Below are 22,159 nucleotides of genomic sequence, written 5' to 3' on the forward strand. Positions count from 1 at the left end.
ACCGTGTTGGATTCAGAGTTCCAAATACATGTATCAATATAGGAGAAAACAGAGTGAAACCTAAAAATTTAAACTGTTACTGGAAATGAACGCTTCAACATAGAAGAACGAAATTGGGGAACCAAGTCGCCTTAGTGTACTGATCATTACGTGAAAGTATCATCCAGTTTGGGTGAAAAAATATTGGCTGAGATTTCTGGAGATTCGCAATTTTTGGAAGCTTGGCAACCCCTTTCCATGAAAGTGTTTCTCGCCAGTCACTGCTTAGGGCTACATCAAGAGGAAACAAAACATAGAGATAGAACGTGGAACTACTTTACTGTGTCAAGTTTCAAGAAGCTAGCACAAACCGTGTTGGATTTAGAGTTCCAAATACATGTATCAATATAGGAGAAAACAGAGTGAAACCTAAAAATTCAAACTGTTACTGGAAATGAACGCTTCAACATAGAAGAACGAAATTTGGGGAACCAAGTCGCCTTAGTGTACTGATCATTACCTGAAAGTATCATCCAGTTTGGGTGAAAAAATATTCCCTGAGATTTCTGGAAATTCGTAAATTTTGGAAGCTTGGCAACCCCTTTCCATGAAACTGTTTCTCGCCAGTCACTGCTTAGGGCTACATCAAGAGGAAACAAAACATATAGATAGAACGTGGAACTACTTTACTGTGTCAAGTTTCAAGAAGCTAGCACAAACCGTGTTTGATTTAGAGTTCCAAATATATGTATCAATATAGGAGAAAACAGTGTGAAACCTAAAAATTCAAAGTGTTACTGGAAATGAAAGCTTCAGCATAGAAGAACGAAATTTGGGGAACCAAGTCGCCTTAGTGTACTGATCATTACCTGAAAGTATCATCCAGTTTGGGAGAAAAAATATTTGCTGAGATTTCTGGAGTTTCGTAATTTTTGGAAGCTTGGCAACCCCTTTCCATGAAAGTGTTTCTCGCCAGTCACTGCTTCGGGCTACATCAAGAGGAAACAAAACATAGAGATAGAACGTGAAACTACTTTACTGTGTCAAGTTTCATGAAGCTAGCACAAACCGTGTAGGATTCAGAGTTCCAAATATATGTATCAAAATAGGAAAAAACAGAGTGAAACCTAAAAATTCAAACTCTTACTGGAAATGAACACTTCAACATAGAAGAACGAAATTTGGGGAACCAAGTCGCCTTAGTGTACTGATCATTACCTGAAAGTATCATCCAGTTTGGGTGAAAAAATATTGGCTGAGATTTCTGGAGATTCGTAATTTTTGGAAGCTTGGCAACCCCTTTCCATGAAAGTGTTTCTCACCAGTCACTGCTTAGTGCTACATCAAGAGGAAACAAAACATAGAGATAGAACGTGAAACTACTTTACTATGTCAAGTTTCAAGAAGCTAGCACAAACCGTGTTGGATTTAGAGTTCCAAATACATGTATCAATATAGGAGAAAACAGAGTGAAACCTAAAAATTCAAACTGTTACTGGAAATGAACGTTTCAACATAGAAGAACGAAATTTGGGGAACCAAGTCGCCTTCGTGTACTCATCATTACCTGAAAGTATCATCCAGTTTGGGTGAAAAAATATTGGCTGAGATTTCTGGAGATTCGTAATTTTTGGAAGCTTGGCAACCCCTTTCCATGAAAGTGTTTCTCGCCAGTCACTGCTTAGGGCTACATCAAGAGGAAACAAAACATAGAGATAGAACGTGGAACTACTTTACTGTGTCAAGTTTCAAGAAGCTAGCACAAACCGTGTTGGATTCAGAGTTCCAAATACCTGTATCAATATAGGAGAAAACAGAGTGAAACCTAAAAATTCAAACTGTTACTGGAAATGAACGCTTCAACATACAAGAACGAAATTTGGGGAACCAAGTCGCCTTAATGTAGTGATCATTACCTGAAAGTATCATCCAGTTTGGGTGAAAAAATATTGGCTGAGATTTCTGGAGATTCGTAATTTTTGGAAGCTTGGCAACCCCTTTCCATGAAAGTGTTTCTCACCAGTCACTGCTTAGTGCTACATCAAGAGGAAACAAAACATAGAGATAGAACGTGAAACTACTTTACTATGTCAAGTTTCAAGAAGCTAGCACAAACCGTGTTAGATTTAGAGTTCCAAATACATGTATCAATATAGGAGAAAACAGAGTGAAACCTAAAAATTCAAACTGTTACTGGAAATGAACGTTTCAACATAGAAGAACGAAATTTGGGGAACCAAGTCGCCTTCGTGTACTCATCATTACCTGAAAGTATCATCCAGTTTGGGTGAAAAAATATTCCCTGAGATTTCTGGAGATTCGTAATTTTTGGAAGCTTGGCAACCCCTTTCCATGAAACTGTTTCTCGCCAGTCACTGCTTAGGGCTACATCAAGAGGAAACAAAACATAGAGATAGAACCTTAAACTACTTTACTGTGTCAAGTTTCAAGAAGCTAGCACAAACCGTGTTGGATTTAGAGTTCCAAATACATGTATCAATATAGGAGAAAACAGAGTGAAACCTAAAAATTCAAACTGTTACTGGAAATGAACGCTTCAACATAGAAGAACAAAATTTGGGGAACCAAGTCGACTTAGTGTACTGATCATTACCTGAAAGTATCATCCAGTTTGGGTGAAAAAATATTGGCTGAGATTTCTGGAGATTCGTAATTTTTGGAAGCTTGGCAACCCCTTTCCATGAAAGTGTTTCTCGCCAGTCACTGCTTAGGGCTACATCAAGAGGAAACAAAACATAGAGATAGAACGTGAAACTACTTTACTGTGTCAAGTTTCAAGAAGCTAGCACAAACCGTGTAGGATTCAGAGTTCCAAATATATGTATCAAAATAGGAAAAAACAGAGTGAAACCTAAAAATTCAAACTCTTACTGGAAATGAACGCTTCAACATAGAAGAACGAAATTTGGGGAACCAAGTCGCCTTAGTGTAGTGATCATTACCTGAAAGTATCATCCAGTTTGGGTGAAAAAATATTGGCTGAGATTTCTGGAGATTCGAAATTTTTGGAAGCTTGGCAACCCCTTTCCATGAAAGACTTTCTCGCCAGTCACTGCTTAGGGATACATCAAGAGGAAACAAAAGATAGAGATAGAACGTGAAACTACTTTACTGTGCCAAGTTTCAAGAAGCTAGCACAAACCGTGTTGGATTTAGAGTACCAAATACATGTATCAGTATAGGAGAAAACAGAGTGAAACCTAAAAATTCAAACTGTTACTGGAAATGAACGCTTCAACATAGAAGAACGAAATTTGGGGAACCAAGTCGCCTTAGTGTACTGATCATTACCTGAAAGTATCATCCAGTTTGGGAGAAAAAATATTTGCTGAGATTTCTGGAGTTTCGTAATTTTTGGAAGCTTGGCAACCCCTTTCCATGAAAGTGTTTCTCGCCAGTCACTGCTTCGGGCTACATCAAGAGGAAACAAAACATAGAGATAGAACGTGAAACTACTTTACTGTGTCAAGTTTCATGAAGCTAGCACAAACCGTGTAGGATTCAGAGTTCCAAATATATGTATCAAAATAGGAAAAAACAGAGTGAAACCTAAAAATTCAAACTCTTACTGGAAATGAACGCTTCAACATAGAAGAACGAAATTTGGGGAACCAAGTCGCCTTAGTGTACTGATCATTACCTGAAAGTATCATCCAGTTTGGGTGAAAAAATATTGGCTGAGATTTCTGGAGATTCGTAATTTTTGGAAGCTTGGCAACCCCTTTCCATGAAAGTGTTTCTCACCAGTCACTGCTTAGTGCTACATCAAGAGGAAACAAAACATAGAGATAGAACGTGAAACTACTTTACTATGTCAAGTTTCAAGAAGCTAGCACAAACCGTGTTGGATTTAGAGTTCCAAATACATGTATCAATATAGGAGAAAACAGAGTGAAACCTAAAAATTCAAACTGTTAATGGAAATGAACGTTTCAACATAGAAGAACGAAATTTGGGGAACCAAGTCGCCTTCGTGTACTCATCATTACCTGAAAGTATCATCCAGTTTGGGTGAAAAAATATTCCCTGAGATTTCTGGAGATTCGTAATTTTTGGAAGCTTGGCAACCCCTTTCATGAAACTGTTTCTCGCCAGTCACTGCTTAGGGCTACATCAAGAGGAAACAAAACATAGAGATAGAACGTGAAACTACTTTACTGTGTCAAGTTTCAAGAAGCTAGCACAAACCGTGTTGGATTCAGAGTTCCAAATACATGTATCAATATAGGAGAAAACAGAGTGAAACCTAAAAATTTAAACTGTTACTGGAAATGAACGCTTCAACATAGAAGAACGAAATTGGGGAACCAAGTCGCCTTAGTGTACTGATCATTACGTGAAAGTATCATCCAGTTTGGGTGAAAAAATATTGGCTGAGATTTCTGGAGATTCGCAATTTTTGGAAGCTTGGCAACCCCTTTCCATGAAAGTGTTTCTCGCCAGTCACTGCTTAGGGCTACATCAAGAGGAAACAAAACATAGAGATAGAACGTGGAACTACTTTACTGTGTCAAGTTTCAAGAAGCTAGCACAAACCGTGTTGGATTTAGAGTTCCAAATACATGTATCAATATAGGAGAAAACAGAGTGAAACCTAAAAATTCAAACTGTTACTGGAAATGAACGCTTCAACATAGAAGAACGAAATTTGGGGAACCAAGTCGCCTTAGTGTACTGATCATTACCTGAAAGTATCATCCAGTTTGGGTGAAAAAATATTGGCTGAGATTTCTGGAGATTCGTAATTTTTGGAAGCTTGGCAACCCCTTTCCATGAAAGTGTTTCTCACCAGTCACTGCTTAGTGCTACATCAAGAGGAAACAAAACATAGAGATAGAACGTGAAACTACTTTACTATGTCAAGTTTCAAGAAGCTAGCACAAACCGTGTTGGATTTAGAGTTCCAAATACATGTATCAATATAGGAGAAAACAGAGTGAAACCTAAAAATTCAAACTGTTACTGGAAATGAACGTTTCAACATAGAAGAACGAAATTTGGGGAACCAAGTCGCCTTCGTGTACTCATCATTACCTGAAAGTATCATCCAGTTTGGGTGAAAAAATATTGGCTGAGATTTCTGGAGATTCGTAATTTTTGGAAGCTTGGCAACCCCTTTCCATGAAAGTGTTTCTCGCCAGTCACTGCTTAGGGCTACATCAAGAGGAAACAAAACATAGAGATAGAACGTGGAACTACTTTACTGTGTCAAGTTTCAAGAAGCTAGCACAAACCGTGTTGGATTCAGAGTTCCAAATACCTGTATTAATATAGGAGAAAACAGAGTGAAACCTAAAAATTCAAACTGTTACTGGAAATGAACGCTTCAACATACAAGAACGAAATTTGGGGAACCAAGTCGCCTTAATGTAGTGATCATTACCTGAAAGTATCATCCAGTTTGGGTGAAAAAATATTGGCTGAGATTTCTGGAGATTCGTAATTTTTGGAAGCTTGGCAACCCCTTTCCATGAAAGTGTTTCTCACCAGTCACTGCTTAGTGCTACATCAAGAGGAAACAAAACATAGAGATAGAACGTGAAACTACTTTACTATGTCAAGTTTCAAGAAGCTAGCACAAACCGTGTTAGATTTAGAGTTCCAAATACATGTATCAATATAGGAGAAAACAGAGTGAAACCTAAAAATTCAAACTGTTACTGGAAATGAACGTTTCAACATAGAAGAACGAAATTTGGGGAACCAAGTCGCCTTCGTGTACTCATCATTACCTGAAAGTATCATCCAGTTTGGGTGAAAAAATATTCCCTGAGATTTCTGGAGATTCGTAATTTTTGGAAGCTTGGCAACCCCTTTCCATGAAACTGTTTCTCGCCAGTCACTGCTTAGGGCTACATCAAGAGGAAACAAAACATAGAGATAGAACCTTAAACTACTTTACTGTGTCAAGTTTCAAGAAGCTAGCACAAACCGTGTTGGATTTAGAGTTCCAAATACATGTATCAATATAGGAGAAAACAGAGTGAAACCTAAAAATTCAAACTGTTACTGGAAATGAACGCTTCAACATAGAAGAACGAAATTTGGGGAACCAAGTCGCCTTAGTGAACTGATAATTACCTGAAAGTATCATCCAGTTTGGGTGAAAAAATATTGGCTGAGATTTCTGGAAATTCGTAATTTTTGGAAGCTTGGCAACCCCTTTCCATGAAAGTGTTTCTCGCCAGTCACTGCTTAGGGCTACATCAAGAGGAAACAAAACATATAGATAGAACGTGGAACTACTTTACTGTGTCAAGTTTCAAGAAGCTAGCACAAACCGTGTTGGATTTAGAGTTCCAAATACATGTATCAATATAGGAGAAAACAGAGTGAAACCTAAAAATTCAAACTGTTAATGGAAATGAACGTTTCAACATAGAAGAACGAAATTTGGGGAACCAAGTCGCCTTCGTGTACTCATCATTACCTGAAAGTATCATCCAGTTTGGGTGAAAAAATATTCCCTGAGATTTCTGGAGATTCGTAATTTTTGGAAGCTTGGCAACCCCTTTCATGAAACTGTTTCTCGCCAGTCACTGCTTAGGGCTACATCAAGAGGAAACAAAACATAGAGATAGAACGTGAAACTACTTTACTGTGTAAAGTTTCATGAAGCTAGCACAAACCGTGTAGGATTCAGAGTTCCAAATATATGTATCAAAATAGGAAAAAACAGAGTGAAACCTAAAAATTCAAACTCTTACTGGAAATGAACGCTTCAACATAGAAGAACGAAATTTGGGGAACCAAGTCGCCTTAGTGTAGTGATCATTACCTGAAAGTATCATCCAGTTTGGGTGAAAAAATATTGGCTGAGATTTCTGGAGATTCGAAATTTTTGGAAGCTTGGCAACCCCTTTCCATGAAAGACTTTCTCGCCAGTCACTGCTTAGGGATACATCAAGAGGAAACAAAAGATAGAGATAGAACGTGAAACTACTTTACTGTGCCAAGTTTCAAGAAGCTAGCACAAACCGTGTTGGATTTAGAGTACCAAATACATGTATCAGTATAGGAGAAAACAGAGTGAAACCTAAAAATTCAAACTGTTACTGGAAATGAACGCTTCAACATAGAAGAACGAAATTTGGGGAACCAAGTCGCCTTAGTGTACTGATCATTACCTGAAAGTATCATCCAGTTTGGGTGAAAAAATATTGGCTGAGATTTCTGGAGATTCGTAATTTTTGGAAGCTTGGTAACCCCTTTCCATGAAAGTGTTTCTCGCCAGTCACTGCTTAGGGCTACATCAAGAGGAAACAAAACATAGAGATAGAACGTGAAACTACTTTACTGTGTCAAGTTTCAAGAAGCTAGCACAAACCGTGTTGGATTCAGAGTTCCAAATACATGTATCAATATAGGAGAAAACAGAGTGAAACCTAAAAATTCAAACTGTTACTGGAAATGATCGCTTCAACATAGAAGAACGAAATTTGGGGAACCAAGTCGCCTTAGTGTACTGATCATTACCTGAAAGTATCATCCAGTTTGGGTGAAAAAATATTGGCTGAGATTTCTTGAGATTCGTAATTTTTGGAAGCTTGGCAACCCCTTTCCATGAAAGCGTTTCTCGCCAGTCACTGCTTACGGCTACATCAAGAGGAAACAAAACATAGAGATAGAACCTGAAACTACTTTACTGTGTCAAGTTTCAAGAAGCTAGCACAAACCGTGTTGGATTTAGAGTTCCAAATACATGTATCAATATAGGAGAAAACAGAGTGAAACCTAAAAATTCAAACTGTTACTGGAAATGAACGAACGCTTCAACATAAAATAACGAAATTTGGGGAACCAAGTCGCCTTAGTGTACTGATCATTACTTGAAAGTATCATCCAGTTTGGGTGAAAAAATATTTGCTGAGATTTCTGGAGATTCATAATTTTTGGAAGCTTGGCAACCCCTTTCCATGAAACTGTTTCTCGCCAGTCACTGCTTAGGGCTACATCAAGAGGAAACAAAACACAGGGATAGAACGTGGAACTACTTTACTGTGTCAAGTTTCAAGAAGCTAGCACAAACCGGGTTGGATTTAGAGTTCCAAATACATCTATCATTATAGGAGAAAACAGAGTGATACCTAAAAATTCAAACTGTTAATGGAAATGAACGCTTCAACATAGAAGAACGAAATTTGGGGAACCAAGTAGCCTTAGTGAACTGATCATTACCTGAAAGTATCATCCAGTTTGGGTTAAAACAATATTGGCTTAGATTTCTGGAAATTCATAATTTTTGGAAGCTTGGCAACCCCTTTCCATGAAAGTGTTTCTCACCAGTCACTGCTTAGGGCTACATCAAGAGGAAACAAAACATAGAGATAGAACGTGGAACTACTTTACTGTGTCAAGTTTCAAGAAGCTAGCACAAACCGTGTTGGATTTAGAGTTCCAATTACAGGTATCAATATAGGAGAAAACAGAGTGAAACCTAAAAATTCAAACTGTTACTGGAAATGAACGCTTCAACATAGAAGAACGAAATTTGGGGAACCAAGTTGCCTTAGTGTACTGATCATTACCTGAAAGTATCATCCAGTTTGGGTGAAAAAATATTGGCTGAGATTTCTGGAGATTCGTAATTTTTGGAACCTTGAAAACCCCTTTCCATGAAAGCCTTTCTCGCCAGTCACTGCTTAGGGCTACATCAAGAGGAAAAAAAACATAGAGATAGAACGTGGAACTACTTTACTGTGTCAAGTTTCAAGAAGCTAGCACAAACCGTGTTGGATTCAGAGTTCCAAATACATCTATCAATATAGGAGAAAACAGTGTGAAACCTAAAAATTCAAACTGTTACTGGAAATGAACGCTTCAGCATAGAAGAACGAAATTTGGGGAACCAAGTCGCCTTAGTGTACTGATCATTACCTGAAAGTATCATCCAGTTTGGGAGAAAAAATATTTGTTGAGATTTCTGGAGTTTCGTAATTTTTGGAAGCTTGGCAACCCCTTTCCATGAAAGTGTTTCTCGCCAGTCACTGCTTAGGGCTACATCAAGAGGAAACAAAACATAGAGATAGAACCTGAAACTACTTTACTGTGTCAAGTTTCAAGAAGCTAGCACAAACCGTGTTGGATTCAGAGTTCCAAATATATGTATCAATATAGGAGAAAACAGTGTGAAACCTAAAAATTCAAACTGTTACTGGAAATGAACGCTTCAGCATAGAAGAACGAAATTTGGGGAACCAAGTTGCCTTAGTGTACTAATCATTACCTGAAAGTATCATCCAGTTTGGGTGAAAAAATATTTGCTGAGATTTCTGGAGTTTCGTAATTTTTGGAAGCTTGGCAACCCCTTTCCATGAAAGTGTTTCTCGCCAGTCACTGCTTCGGGCTACATCAAGAGGAAACAAAACATAGACATAGAACGTGAAACTACTTTACTGTGTCAAGTTTCAAGAAGCTAGCACAAACCGTGTAGGATTCAGAGTTCCAAATATATGTATCAAAATAGGAAAAAACAGAGTGAAACCTAAAAATTCAAACTGTTACTGGAAATGAACGCTTCAACATAGAAGAACGAAATTTGGGGAACCAAGTCGCCTTAGTGTACTGATCATTACCTGAAAGTATCATCCAGTTTGGGTGAAAAAATATTGGCTGAGATTTCTGGAGATTCGTAATTTTTGGAAGCTTGGAAACCCCTTTCCATGAAAGCCTTTCTCGCCAGTCACTGCTTAGGGCTACATCAAGAGGAAACAAAAGATAGAGATAGAACGTGAAACTATTTTACTGTGCCAAGTTTCAAGAAGCTAGCACAAACCGTGTTGGATTTAGAGTACCAAATACATGTATCAGTATAGGAGAAAACAGAGTGAAACCTAAAAATTCAAACTGTTACTGGAAAAGAACGCTTCAACATAGAAGAACGAAATTTGGGGAACCAAGTCGCAATAGTGTACTGATCATTACCTGAAAGTATCATCCAGTTTGTGTGAAAAAATATTGGCTGAGATTTCTGGAGATTCGTAATTTTTGGAAGCTTGGCAACCCCTTTCCATGAAAGTGTTTCTCGCCAGTCACTGCTTAGGGCTACATCAAGAGGAAACAAAACATAGAGAGAGAACGTGGAACTACTTTACTGTGTCAAGTTTCAAGAAGCTAGCACAAACCGGGTTGGATTTAGAGTTCCAAATACATCTATCATTATAGGAGAAAACAAAGTGATACATAAAAATTCAAACTGTTAATGGAAATGAACGCTTCAACATAGAAGAACGAAATTTGGGGAACCAAGTCGCCTTAGTATACTGATCATTACCTGAAAGTATCATCTAGTTTGGGTGAAAAAATATTGGCTGAGATTTCTGGAGATTCATAATTTTTTGAAGCTTGGCAACCCCTTTCCATGAAAGTGTTTCTCGCCAGTCACTGCTTAGGGCTACATCAAGAGGAAACAAAATATATAGATAGAACGTGGAAATACTTTACTGTGTCAAGTTTCAAGAAGCTAGCACAAATCGTGTTCGATTTAGAGTTCCAAATACATGTATCAATATAGGAGAAAACAGAGTGAAACCTAAAAATTCAAACTGTTACTGGAAATGAACGCTTCAACATAGAAGAACGAAATTTGGGGAACCAAGTCGCCTTAGTGTAGTGATCATTACCTGAAAGTATCATCCAGTTTGGGTGAAAAAATATTGGCTGAGATATCTGGAAATTAGTAATTTTTGGAAGCTTGGCAACCCCTTTCCATGAAAGTGTTTCTCGCCAGTCACTGCTTAGGGCTACATCAAGAGGAAACAAAACATAGAGATAGAACGTGGAACTACTTTACTGTGTCAAGTTTCAAGAAGCTAGCACAAACCGTGTTGGATTTAGAGTTCCAAATACATGTATCAATATAGGAGAAAACAGAGTGAAACCTAAAAATTCAAACTGTTACTGGAAATGAACGTTTCAACATAGAAGAACGAAATTTGGGGAACCAAGTCGCCTTCGTGTACTCATCATTACCTGAAAGGATCATCCAGTTTGGGTGAAAAAATATTCCCTGAGATTTCTGGAGATTCGTAATTATTGGAAGCTTGGCAACCCCTTTCCATGAAACTGTTTCTCGCCAGTCACTGCTTAGGGCTACATCAAGAGGAAACAAAACATAGAGATAGAACGTGAAACTACTTTACTGTGTGAAGTTTCAAGAAGCTAGCACAAACCGTGTTGGATTCAGAGTTCCAAATACATGTATCAATATAGGAGAAAACAGAGTGAAACCTAAAAATTCAAACTCTTACTGGAAATGAACGAACGCTTCAACATAAAATAACGAAATTTGGGGAACCAAGTCGCCTTAGTGTACTGATCATTACTTGAAAGTATCATCCAGTTTGGGTGAAAAAATATTTGCTGAGATTTCTGGAGATTCATAATTTTTGGAAGCTTGGCAACCCCTTTCCATGAAACTGTTTCTCGCCAGTCACTGCTTAGGGCTACATCAAGAGGAAACAAAACACAGGGATAGAACGTGGAACTACTTTACTGTGTCAAGTTTCAAGAAGCTAGCACAAACCGGGTTGGATTTAGAGTTCCAAATACATCTATCATTATAGGAGAAAACAGAGTGATACCTAAAAATTCAAACTGTTAATGGAAATGAACGCTTCAACATAGAAGAACGAAATTTGGGGAACCAAGTAGCCTTAGTGAACTGATCATTACCTGAAAGTATCATCCAGTTTGGGTTAAAACAATATTGGCTTAGATTTCTGGAAATTCATAATTTTTGGAAGCTTGGCAACCCCTTTCCATGAAAGTGTTTCTCACCAGTCACTGCTTAGGGCTACATCAAGAGGAAACAAAACATAGAGATAGAACGTGGAACTACTTTACTGTGTCAAGTTTCAAGAAGCTAGCACAAACCGTGTTGGATTTAGAGTTCCAATTACAGGTATCAATATAGGAGAAAACAGAGTGAAACCTAAAAATTCAAACTGTTACTGGAAATGAACGCTTCAACATAGAAGAACGAAATTTGGGGAACCAAGTTGCCTTAGTGTACTGATCATTACCTGAAAGTATCATCCAGTTTGGGTGAAAAAATATTGGCTGAGATTTCTGGAGATTCGTAATTTTTGGAACCTTGAAAACCCCTTTCCATGAAAGCCTTTCTCGCCAGTCACTGCTTAGGGCTACATCAAGAGGAAAAAAAACATAGAGATAGAACGTGGAACTACTTTACTGTGTCAAGTTTCAAGAAGCTAGCACAAACCGTGTTGGATTCAGAGTTCCAAATACATCTATCAATATAGGAGAAAACAGTGTGAAACCTAAAAATTCAAACTGTTACTGGAAATGAACGCTTCAGCATAGAAGAACGAAATTTGGGGAACCAAGTCGCCTTAGTGTACTGATCATTACCTGAAAGTATCATCCAGTTTGGGAGAAAAAATATTTGTTGAGATTTCTGGAGTTTCGTAATTTTTGGAAGCTTGGCAACCCCTTTCCATGAAAGTGTTTCTCGCCAGTCACTGCTTAGGGCTACATCAAGAGGAAACAAAACATAGAGATAGAACCTGAAACTACTTTACTGTGTCAAGTTTCAAGAAGCTAGCACAAACCGTGTTGGATTCAGAGTTCCAAATATATGTATCAATATAGGAGAAAACAGTGTGAAACCTAAAAATTCAAACTGTTACTGGAAATGAACGCTTCAGCATAGAAGAACGAAATTTGGGGAACCAAGTTGCCTTAGTGTACTAATCATTACCTGAAAGTATCATCCAATTTGGGTGAAAAAATATTTGCTGAGATTTCTGGAGTTTCGTAATTTTTGGAAGCTTGGCAACCCCTTTCCATGAAAGTGTTTCTCGCCAGTCACTGCTTCGGGCTACATCAAGAGGAAACAAAACATAGACATAGAACGAGAAACTACTTTACTGTGTCAAGTTTCAAGAAGCTAGCACAAACCGTGTAGGATTCAGAGTTCCAAATATATGTATCAAAATAGGAAAAAACAGAGTGAAACCTAAAAATTCAAACTGTTACTGGAAATGAACGCTTCAACATAGAAGAACGAAATTTGGGGAACCAAGTCGCCTTAGTGTACTGATCATTACCTGAAAGTATCATCCAGTTTGGGTGAAAAAATATTGGCTGAGATTTCTGGAGATTCGTAATTTTTGGAAGCTTGGAAACCCCTTTCCATGAAAGCCTTTCTCGCCAGTCACTGCTTAGGGCTACATCAAGAGGAAACAAAAGATAGAGATAGAACGTGAAACTATTTTACTGTGCCAAGTTTCAAGAAGCTAGCACAAACCGTGTTGGATTTAGAGTACCAAATACATGTATCAGTATAGGAGAAAACAGAGTGAAACCTAAAAATTCAAACTGTTACTGGAAAAGAACTCTTCAACATAGAAGAACGAAATTTGGGGAACCAAGTCGCAATAGTGTACTGATCATTACCTGAAAGTATCATCCAGTTTGTGTGAAAAAATATTGGCTGAGATTTCTGGAGATTCGTAATTTTTGGAAGCTTGGCAACCCCTTTCCATGAAAGTGTTTCTCGCCAGTCACTGCTTAGGGCTACATCAAGAGGAAACAAAACATAGAGAGAGAACGTGGAACTACTTTACTGTGTCAAGTTTCAAGAAGCTAGCACAAACCGGGTTGGATTTAGAGTTCCAAATACATCTATCATTATAGGAGAAAACAAAGTGATACATAAAAATTCAAACTGTTAATGGAAATGAACGCTTCAACATAGAAGAACGAAATTTGGGGAACCAAGTCGCCTTAGTATACTGATCATTACCTGAAAGTATCATCTAGTTTGGGTGAAAAAATATTGGCTGAGATTTCTGGAGATTCATAATTTTTTGAAGCTTGGCAACCCCTTTCCATGAAAGTGTTTCTCGCCAGTCACTGCTTAGGGCTACATCAAGAGGAAACAAAATATATAGATAGAACGTGGAAATACTTTACTGTGTCAAGTTTCAAGAAGCTAGCACAAATCGTGTTCGATTTAGAGTTCCAAATACATGTATCAATATAGGAGAAAACAGAGTGAAACCTAAAAATTCAAACTGTTACTGGAAATGAACGCTTCAACATAGAAGAACGAAATTTGGGGAACCAAGTCGCCTTAGTGTAGTGATCATTACCTGAAAGTATCATCCAGTTTGGGTGAAAAAATATTGGCTGAGATATCTGGAAATTAGTAATTTTTGGAAGCTTGGCAACCCCTTTCCATGAAAGTGTTTCTCGCCAGTCACTGCTTAGGGCTACATCAAGAGGAAACAAAACATAGAGATAGAACGTGGAACTACTTTACTGTGTCAAGTTTCAAGAAGCTAGCACAAACCGTGTTGGATTTAGAGTTCCAAATACATGTATCAATATAGGAGAAAACAGAGTGAAACCTAAAAATTCAAACTGTTACTGGAAATGAACGTTTCAACATAGAAGAACGAAATTTGGGGAACCAAGTCGCCTTCGTGTACTCATCATTACCTGAAAGGATCATCCAGTTTGGGTGAAAAAATATTCCCTGAGATTTCTGGAGATTCGTAATTATTGGAAGCTTGGCAACCCCTTTCCATGAAACTGTTTCTCGCCAGTCACTGCTTAGGGCTACATCAAGAGGAAACAAAACATAGAGATAGAACGTGAAACTACTTTACTGTGTGAAGTTTCAAGAAGCTAGCACAAACCGTGTTGGATTCAGAGTTCCAAATACATGTATCAATATAGGAGAAAACAGAGTGAAACCTAAAAATTCAAACTGTTACTGGAAATGAACGCTTCAACATAGAAGAACGAAATGTGGGGAACCAAGTCGCCTTAGTGTACTGATCATTACCTGAAATTATCATCCAGTTTGGGTGAAAAAATATTGGCTGAGATTTCTGGAAATTCGTAATTTTTGGAAGCTTGGCAACCCCTTTCCATGAAAGTGTTTCTCGCCAGTCACTGCTTAGGTCTACATCAAGAGGAAACAAAACATAGAGATAGAACGTGAAACTACTTTACTGTGTCAAGTTTCAAGAAGCTAGCACAAACCGTGTTGGATTTAGAGTTCCAAATACATGTATCAATATAGGAGAAAACAGAGTGAAACCTAAAAATACAAACTGTTACTGGAAATGAACGTTTCAACATAGAAGAACGAAATTTGGGGAACCAAGTCGCCTTCGTGTACTCATCATTACGTGAAAGTATCATCCAGTTTGGGTGAAAAAATATTGGCTGAGATTTCTGGAGATTCGTAATTTTTGGAAGCTTGGCAACCCCTTTCCATGAAAGTGTTTCTCGCCAGTCACTGCTTAGGGCTACATCAAGAGGAAACAAAACATAGAGATAGAACATGGAACTACTTTACTGTGTCAAGTTTCAAGAAGTTAGCACAAACCGTGTTGGATTCAGAGTTCCAAATACATGTATCAATATAGGAGAAAACAGAGTGAAACCTAAAAATTCAAACTGTTACTGGAAATGAACGTTTCAACATAGAAGAACGAAATTTGGGGAACCAAGTCGCCTCAGTGTAGTGATCATTACCTGAAAGTATCATCCAGTTTGGGTGAAAAAATATTGGCTGAGATTTCTGGAGATTCGTAATTTTTGGAAGCTTGGCAACCCCTTTCCATGAAAGCCTTTCTCGCCAGTCACTGCTTAGGGCTACATCAAGAGGAAACAAAAGATAGAGATAGAACGTGAAACTACTTTACTGTGCCAAGTTTCAAGAAGCTAGCACAAACCGTGTTGGATTTAGAGTACCAAATACATGTATCAGTATAGGAGAAAACAGAGTGAAACCTAAAAATTCAAACTGTTACTGGAAATGAACTCTTCAACATAGAAGAACGAAATTTGAGGAACCAAGTCGCAATACTGTACTGATCATTACCTGAAAGTATCATCCAGTTTGTGTGAAAAAATATTGGCTGAGATTTCTGGAGATTCGTAATTTTTGGAAGCTTGGCAACCCCTTTCCATGAAAGTGTTTCTCGCCAGTCACTGCTTAGGGCTACAGCAAGAGGAAACAAAACATAGAGATAGAACGTGAAACTACTTTACTGTGTCAAGTTTCAAGAAGCTAGCACAAACCGTGTTGGATTCAGAGTTCCAAATACATGTATCAATATAGGAGAAAACAGAGTGAAACCTAAAAATTCAAACTGTTACTGGAAATGAACGCTTCAACATAGAAGAACGAAATTTGGGGAACCAAGTCGCCTTAGTGTACTGATCATTACCTGAAAGTATCATCCAGTTTGGGTGAAAAAATATTGGCTGAGATTTCTTGAGATTCGTAATTTTTGGAAGCTTGGCAACCCCTTTCCATGAAAGCGTTTTTCGCCAGTCACTGCTTACGGCTACATCAAGAGGAAACAAAACATAGAGATAGAACCTGAAACTACTTTACTGTGTCAAGTTTCAAGAAGCTAGCACAAACCGTGTTGGATTTAGAGTTCCAAATACATGTATCAATATAGGAGAAAACAGAGTGAAACCTAAAAATTCAAACTGTTACTGGAAATGAACGCTTCAACATAAAAGAACGAAATTTGGGGAACCAAGTCGCCTTAGTGTACTGATCATTACCTGAAAGTATCATCCAGTTTGGGTGAAAAAATATTCCCTGAGATTTCTGGAGATTCGTAATTTTTGGAAGCTTGGCAACCCCTTTCCATGAAACTGTTTCTCGCCAGTCACTGCTTAGGGCTACATCAAGAGGAAACAAAACATAGAGATAGAACGTGGAACTACTTTACTGTGTCAAGTTTCAAGAAGCTAGCACAAACAGGGTTGGATTCAGAGTTCCAAATACATGTATCAATATAGGAGAAAACAGAGTGAAACCTAAAAATTCAAACTGTTACTGGAAATGATCGCTTCAACATAGAAGAACGAAATTTGGGGAACCAAGTCGCCTTAGTGTACTGATCATTACCTGAAAGTATCATCCAGTTTGGGTGAAAAAATATTCCCTGAGATTTCTGGAAATTCGTAATTTTTGGAAGCTTGGCAACCCCTTTCCATGAAAGTGTTTCTCGCCAGTCACTGCTTAGGTCTACATCAAGAGGAAACAAAACATATAGATAGAACGTGGAACTACTTTACTGTGTCACGTTTCAAGAAGCTAGCACAAACCGAGTTGGATTTAGAGTTCCAAATACATGTATCAATATAGGAGAAAACAGAGTGAAACCTAAAAATTCAAACTGTTACTGGAAATGAACGCTTCAACATAGAAGAACGAAATTTGGGGAACCAAGTCGCCTTAGTGTAATGATCATTACGTGAAAGTATCATCCAGTTTGGGTGAAAAAATATTGGCTGAGATTTCTGGAGATTCGTAATTTTTGGAAGCTTGGCAACCCCTTTCCATGAAAGTGTTTCTCGCCAGTCACTGCTTAGGGCTACATCAAGAGGAAACAAAACATATAGATAGAACGTGGAAATACTTTACTGTGTCAAGTTTCAAGAAGCTAGCACAAACCGTGTTCGATTTAGAGTTCCAAATACATGTATCAATATAGGAGAAAACAGAGTGAAACCTAAAAATTCAAACTGTTACTGGAAATGAACGCTTCAACATAGAAGAACGAAATTTGGGGAACCAAGTCGCAATACTGTACTGATCATTACCTGAAAGTATCATCCAGTTTGGGTGAAAAAATATTGGCTGAGATTTCTGGAAATTCGTAATTTTTGGAAGCTTGGCAACCCCTTTCCATGAAAGTGTTTCTCGCCAGTCACTGCTTAGGGCTACATCAAGAGGAAACAAAACATATAGATAGAACGTGGAACTACTTTACTGTGTCAAGTTTCAAGAAGCTAGCACAAACCGTGTTGGATTTAGAGTTCCAAATACATGTATCAATATAGGAGAAAACAGATTGAAACCTAAAAATTCAAACTGTTACTGGAAATGAACGTTTCAACATAGAAGAACGAAATTTGGGGAACCAAGTCGCCTTCGTGTACTCATCATTACCTGAAAGTATCATCCAGTTTGGGTGAAAAAATATTTGCTGAGATTTCTGGAGATTCGTAATTTTTGGAAGCTTGGCAACCCCTTTCCATGAAAGTGTTTCTCGCCAGTCACTGCTTAGTGCTACATCAAGAGGAAACAAAACATAGAGATAGAACGTGAAACTACTTTACTGTGTCAAGTTTCAAGAAGCTAGCACAAACCGTGTTGGATTCAGAGTTCCAAATACATGTATCAATATAGGAGAAAACAGAGTGAAACCTAAAAATTCAAACTGTTACTGGAAATGAACGCTTCAACATATAGATGAACGAAATTTGGGGAACCAAGTCGCCTTAGTGTACTGATCATTATCTGAAAGTATCATCCAATTTGGGTGAAAAAATATTGGCTGAGATTTCTGGAAATTCGTAATTTTTGGAAGCTTGGCAACCCCTTTCCATGAAAGTGTTTCTCGCCAGTCACTGCTTAGGTCTACATCAAGAGGAAACAAAACACATAGATAGAACGTGGAACTACTTTACTGTGTCACGTTTCAAGAAGCTAGCACAAACCGTGTTGGATTTAGAGTTCCAAATACATGTATCAATATAGGAGAAAACAGAGTGAAACCTAAAAATTCAAACTGTTACTGGAAATGAACGCTTCAACATAGAAGAATGAAATTTGGGGAACCAAGTCGCCTTAGTGTAATGATCATTACGTGAAAGTATCATCCAGTTTGGGTGAAAAAATATTGGCTGAGATTTCTGGAGATTCGTAATTTTTGGAAGCTTGGCAACCCCTTTCCATGAAAGTGTTTCTCGCCAGTCAGTGCTTAGGGCTACATCAAGAGGAAACAAAACATAGAGATAGAACGTGGAACTACTTTACTGTGTCAAGATTCAAGAAGCTAGCACAAACCGGGTTGGATTTAGAGTTCCAAATGCATCTATCAATATAGGAGAAAACAGATTGATACCTAAAAATTCAAACTGTTAATGGAAATGAACGCTTCAACATAGAAGAATGAAATTTTGGGAACCAAGTCGCCTTAGTGTACTGATCATTACCTGAAAGTATCATCCAGTTTGGGTGAAAAAATATTTGCTGAGATTTGTGGAGATTCGTAATTTTTGGAAGCTTGGCATCCCCTTTCCATGAAAGTGTTTCTCGCAAGTCACTGCTTAGTGCTACATCAAGAGGAAAAAAAACATAGAGATAGAACCTGAAACTACTTTACTGTTTCAAGTTTCAAGAAGCTAGCACAAACCGTGTTGGATTCAGAGTTCCAAATATATGTATCAATATAGGAGAAAACAGTGTGAAACCTAACAATTCAAACTGTTACTGGAAATGAACGCTTCAGCATAGAAGAACGAAATTTGGGGAACCAAGTCGCCTTAGTGTACTGATCATTACCTGAAAGTATCATCCAGTTTGGGTTAAAAAATATTGGCTGAGATTTCTGGAGTTTCGTAATTTTTGGAAGCTTGGCAACCCCTTTCCATGAAAGCGTTTCTCGCCAGTCACTGCTTAGGGCTACATCAAGAGGAAACAAAACACAGAGATAGAACGTGGAACTACTTTACTGTGTCAAGTTTCAAGAAGCTAGCACAAACCGGGTTGGATTTAGAGTTCCAAATACATCTATCATTATAGGAGAAAACAGAGTGATACCTAAAAATTCAAACTGTTAATGGAAATGAACGCTTCAACATAGAAGAACGAAATTTTGGGAACCAAGTAGCCTTAGTGAACTGATCATTACCTGAAAGTATCATCCAGTTTGGGTTAAAACAATATTGGCTGAGATTTCTGGAAATTCGTAATTTTTGGAAGCTTGGCAACCCCTTTCCATGAAAGTGTTTCTCACCAGTCACTGCTTAGGGCTACATCAAGAGGAAACAAAACATATAGATAGAACGTGGAACTACTTTACTGTGTCAAGTTTCAAGAAGCTAGCACAAACCGTGTTGGATTTAGAGTTCCAAATACATCTAGCAATATAGGAGAAAACAGAGTGAAACCTAAAAATTCAAACTGTTACTGGAAATGAACGCTTCAACATAGAAGAACGAAATTTGGGGAACCAAGTTGCCTTAGTGTACTGATCATTACCTGAAAGTATCATCCAGTTTGGGTGAAAAAATATTGGCTGAGATTTCTGGAGATTCGTAATTTTTGGAACCTTGAAAACCCCTTTCCATGAAAGCCTTTCTCGCCAGTCACTGCTTCGGGCTACATCAAGAGGAAACAAAACATAGACATAGAACGTGAAACTACTTTACTGTGTCAAGTTTCAAGAAGCTAGCACAAACCGTGTAGGATTCAGAGTTCCAAATATATGTATCAAAATAGGAAAAAACAGAGTGAAACCTAAAAATTCAAACTGTTACTGGAAATTAACGCTTCAACATAGAAGAACGAAATTTGGGGAACCAAGTCGCCTTAGTGTAGTGATCATTACCTGAAAGTATCATCAAGTTTGGGTGAAAAAATATTGGCTGAGATTTCTGGAGATTCGTAATTTTTGGAAGCTTGGAAACCCCTTTCCATGAAAGCCTTTCTCGCCAGTCACTGCTTAGGGCTACATCAAGAGGAAACAAAAGATAGAGATAGAACGTGAAACTATTTTACTGTGCCAAGTTTCAAGAAGCTAGCACAAACCGTGTTGGATTTAGAGTACCAAATACATGTATCAGTATAGGAGAAAACAGAGTGAAACCTAAAAATTCAAACTGTTACTGGAAAAGAACGCTTCAACATAGAAGAACGAAATTTGGGGAACCAAGTCGCAATAGTGTACTGATCATTACCTGAAAGTATCATCCAGTTTGTGTGAAAAAATATTGGCTGAGATTTCTGGAGATTCGTAATTTTTGGAAGCTTGGCAACCCCTTTCCATGAAACTGTTTCTCGCCAGTCACTGCTTAGGGCTACATCAAGAGGAAACAAAACATAGAGAGAGAACGTGGAACTACTTTACTGTGTCAAGTTTCAAGAAGCTAGCACAAACCGGGTTGGATTTAGAGTTCCAAATACATCTATCATTATAGGAGAAAACAGAGTGATACCTAAAAATTCAAACTGTTAATGGAAATGAACGCTTCAACATAGAAGAACGAAATTTGGGGAACCAAGTCGCCTTAGTGTACTGATCATTACCTGAAAGTATCATCCAGTTTGGGTGAAAAAATATTGGCTGAGATTTCTGGAGATTCGTAATTTTTGGAAGCTTGGCAACCCCTTTCCATGAAAGTCTTTCTCGCCAGTCACTGCTTAGGGCTACATCAAGAGGAAACAAAACATAGAGATAGAACGTGAAACTACTTTACTGTGTCAAGATTCAAGAAGCTAGCACAAACCGGGTTGGATTTAGAGTTCCAAATGCATCTATCAATATAGGAGAAAACAGATTGATACCTAAAAATTCAAACTGTTAATGGAAATGAACGCTTCAACATAGAAGAATGAAATTTTGGGAACCAAGTCGCCTTAGTGTACTGATCATTACCTGAAAGTATCATCCAGTTTGGGTGAAAAAATATTTGCTGAGATTTGTGGAGATTCGTAATTTTTGGAAGCTTGGCATCCCCTTTCCATGAAAGTGTTTCTCGCAAGTCACTGCTTAGTGCTACATCAAGAGGAAAAAAAACATAGAGATAGAACCTGAAACTACTTTACTGTTTCAAGTTTCAAGAAGCTAGCACAAACCGTGTTGGATTCAGAGTTCCAAATATATGTATCAATATAGGAGAAAACAGTGTGAAACCTAACAATTCAAACTGTTACTGGAAATGAACGCTTCAGCATAGAAGAACGAAATTTGGGGAACCAAGTCGCCTTAGTGTACTGATCATTACCTGAAAGTATCATCCAGTTTGGGTTAAAAAATATTGGCTGAGATTTCTGGAGTTTCGTAATTTTTGGAAGCTTGGCAACCCCTTTCCATGAAAGTGTTTCTCGCCAGTCACTGCTTAGGGCTACATCAAGAGGAAACAAAACAGAGATAGAACGTGAAACTACTTTACTGTGTCAAGTTTCAAGAAGCTAGCACAAACCGTGTTGGATTTAGAGTTCCAAATACATGTATCAATATAGGAGAAAACAGAGTGAAATCTAAAAATTCAAACTGTTACTGGATATGAACGCTTCAACATAGTAGAACGAAATTTGGGGAACCAAGTCGCCTTAGTGTACTGATCATTACCGGAAAGTATCATC

This window comes from Spermophilus citellus, assembly GCF_964194105.1.
Source record: "Spermophilus citellus genome assembly, chromosome: X".
NCBI classification, from domain to species: domain Eukaryota; kingdom Metazoa; phylum Chordata; class Mammalia; order Rodentia; family Sciuridae; genus Spermophilus; species Spermophilus citellus.